We start from the raw sequence: 3,285 nt of genomic DNA on the forward strand, positions 1-3,285 counted from the left end.
TCATGCACATGCCATCCAGTGAACATCTGCACCACAGCCGCGAATTGTCCCATGTGCAGATTCGCACAGTCAGACGTGTCATTGATTTTGACGTCACTTCAGCGAAGACTCGAGATTTTTACCCGACTCATCGTCCAGGTGGACGAAGCCTAAAGTCACCACGGGGGTTTCCCGGAAAGGCGTGGTGAACGTGGCGGTCAGGTCAAGGTAGCGCTCTTCAGAACCGTCCAGTAAAGACTTCTTGGAATTTCCAGCCCACCAGACTCGCCTTGGTCAAACGGAGGAACAAAGGAAAGAAATCGTGGGTTGAAAATTCATCTGTGTTGGTAGCAGTCATTATGAAACAGGGCATTACAACCATCCCTCAACAGAGACGGGGACGCCACAAATTTCTGCAACCTATGATCCACTGCTCATTGAGTCACGTACGTGACGTCACAGAAGCAGACAACTCATTCCTTGACAAAGATTGGAGTACAGTGGAGAATGTTTTACAATTTAAACTTTCTTTTCCATGCATAAAGAAATTGCAGTTTCATGAAAAGAAAAAAGGAGGAAAATAAGCCTTTTCATTTCCAGAACCAAACCTTAAAACATTTATTTACAATATTGACTAATGACCCTTTAACAAACCCAACTCTGATCACTTCAAATTTAGAGTCTATAAGAGAAATCTAATATTACTTACAGCGTTCGATGTACGGTCGCTGTTCCAAAGCCTGGATCTTCTGATCTTTAGCCGTCATCTCGGTCTGGAGCTCCTGTATCTCTTCCTGGACCTTCTGGTCTTTAGCTGTCATCTCAGCCCGGAGCTGCTGGATCACCTCCTCCAAATCCTGATCTGGCTCTGTTGAGATGTCACGTGTGTTGTATGTTACAACAAGAGTTTCACGACTTCATAACTTCGCCAAATAATGTTGACCCTTCTGGCGGACGAATGATAAATTTTTACTCGATCATGCATTGATTTGCATAAATCTTACCGGGTGATAATATTTTCCACCCAATGACAGTCTTATCTTAACAATGAAGGCTATTATAGCATTTACTCATGAATTATTCAAATGTGGTCATGATTTGAATAAATGTTTATGCTTAATGATATTCACATTCACCCGAATTGAAACGAATTTTGTTGATTGGGTGTTTGGTTGGCATATTTTCTTCACACGCAGCGGGCAGACATATCAATGAATGAAAGACCTTTATTGTACGCTTGTGCTCTAACGAGCTAAGTACAGGTCATGGGTAGACAGGGAAAAGAAAACAGTAATGACACTTACATACTATATAAACTAATGTGTTCTACTATTTACAGGTTCAGCTTCTTCTCGATTCTTTACGCAGTTAAACTAAGGTCACATTTTCAAACCGTGGCCCGGCCGGGCTCTTTGTATAAACGAAAAATATACAATTCACATCAAAGGTAGATACATATGACTTGTTCATACATGTTTACTGTACTGACAGGTTGGTGTACACAGTCTATATTGCAGTAAAATAGGTATTATGAATATTACTAATCCTGTAGCGATTAGTCTAAGAAAGAAGGTGTTGGTTTGCCCTTTTATGTAAAACTGTCGTGATATGATGTGTTGCGAATGGTATTTCGTTTGCTTTTCTAGAAGCGGCGGACTAATTTTCTTGATGCATATGAAAAAGTTGATCTGAAAGAGTTGGTATCAAAGAAAACTTTTCAAACGTGAAAACTCGTAATGTCATTTCTCTTTATATGTTTACATGAATGTGGCAAATAATGAGATCATTTTCTAAAGAAGAAAGCACGTTATTCCCCTTTTATGGAAGAACTGGCACCGTGTTAAGTTTTATGACTGGTATATTGTTTTTCTGCGAGAAGCAGACCAATTTTCGGCAGAGAAGGTAATCTCAGCTAGCTAGTTAGTATCAACAAAGAAACACCACATTTGTATAAATCTCTAAGCAACATCGTTTTCATTCTTATTGCAAGTACATCTTAAATTATAGCTATGACATAAAAATATTTCGAGACCACTATGTAAAGGCATGAAGATTTTTTGAACAGACTATATTGGGACAGCATTTTTATGATACAATAACACATTGTAATACATAATATACATAACTACTTCAAAATAATCTGACATCATTGGAACATGACCAGAAAAAATTCAGTACTTATTTTACTGCAATTTTTACTGATTGCATGGATTTTGAAATACAAATACATGTATGTGACAAATTTATATTTTTCACTGCTCTCTGTGTAATCTCTTTGGCTTATTGTCAAATGAATAATCAATAAAATGTGAACTAACAGTACTTATAGTCTCTTTTTTTTCACTTAACAGCTAATTTAATTATTACTAGACAACAGAATAATTATAACTATTTACAAACAAGAAAAGCTTTTTAAAAAAGCTGGCCGGGGCGTGTTTGGAAGAACTACATGAAAGTTGCATATTGTGTTCCGGTAAAGTTGTTTCAAAGAATAAAAATAAATTGCTGTTTGAATTGTGCATGCTTCAAGTTGGATCTCCATTGAAAATGATGTCACCTTGGTGGCATTCTCCTGATAAAATAGATTCACACATTGTTCACAATAGACGTGTTCTTAGCTTGACTTTATGTGCAAAATGCACAGTGCTCAATAGCACGATTGGTCTGGTGTGTGCAAAATGCACAGTGCTCAATGGCACGATTGGTCTGGTTTGTGCAAAATGCACAGTGCTCAATGGCACGATTGGTCTGGTGTGTGCAAAATGCACAGTGCTCAGTGGCACGGTTGGTCTGGTGTGTGCAAAATGCACATGAACAATTAGTTTTTGAGTGTTAAAAGCAAAACAGCGACAGTTAAAAAGAAAATTAAAACTAGAATTCCGAGATCTCATACCTCCATGAAATATGATCTTGATATGTGATATATAAATATATGTAAATTTCTTCTTTAATTGTGCAAATGACCTCTGCATTAACATGATATATGCATCGTGATGTATGTTAACTTTTGATTAACTTACAGATGTCCCAAGTATGACATTCTCATCATTCACCATTACGAAATCATAGAATTTTCGCATTGATTATGCAAATTAGGTCATCATTTGCATAATTAGTATCTGTTGAAGTTCCACCTGCCATAGGTTACATACATTACATGTATGTAAGTAGTATAATGTAAAACACTGTAATTATAGAATTTCCTCATTAATTATGCAAACTAAGTCCTCATTTGCATAATTTGCATTTAATTATGTACATCTCTCTCTCAGCTACCTACACACCAAAAATAATGAAAATATGTTG

General features: G+C 36.8%; 1 pseudogene; it reads right to left on the reverse strand.

Moving 5' to 3' along the window:
• The window catches only part of LOC109480064, a 7,149-nt pseudogene continuing 3,864 nt past the window's right edge, over positions 1–3,285 (reverse strand).

Source organism: Branchiostoma belcheri, unplaced genomic scaffold (assembly GCF_001625305.1).
Source record: "Branchiostoma belcheri isolate BF01 breed outbred unplaced genomic scaffold, Haploidv18h27 scaffold108, whole genome shotgun sequence".
In the NCBI taxonomy this organism is placed as follows: Eukaryota; Metazoa; Chordata; class Leptocardii; order Amphioxiformes; family Branchiostomatidae; genus Branchiostoma; species Branchiostoma belcheri.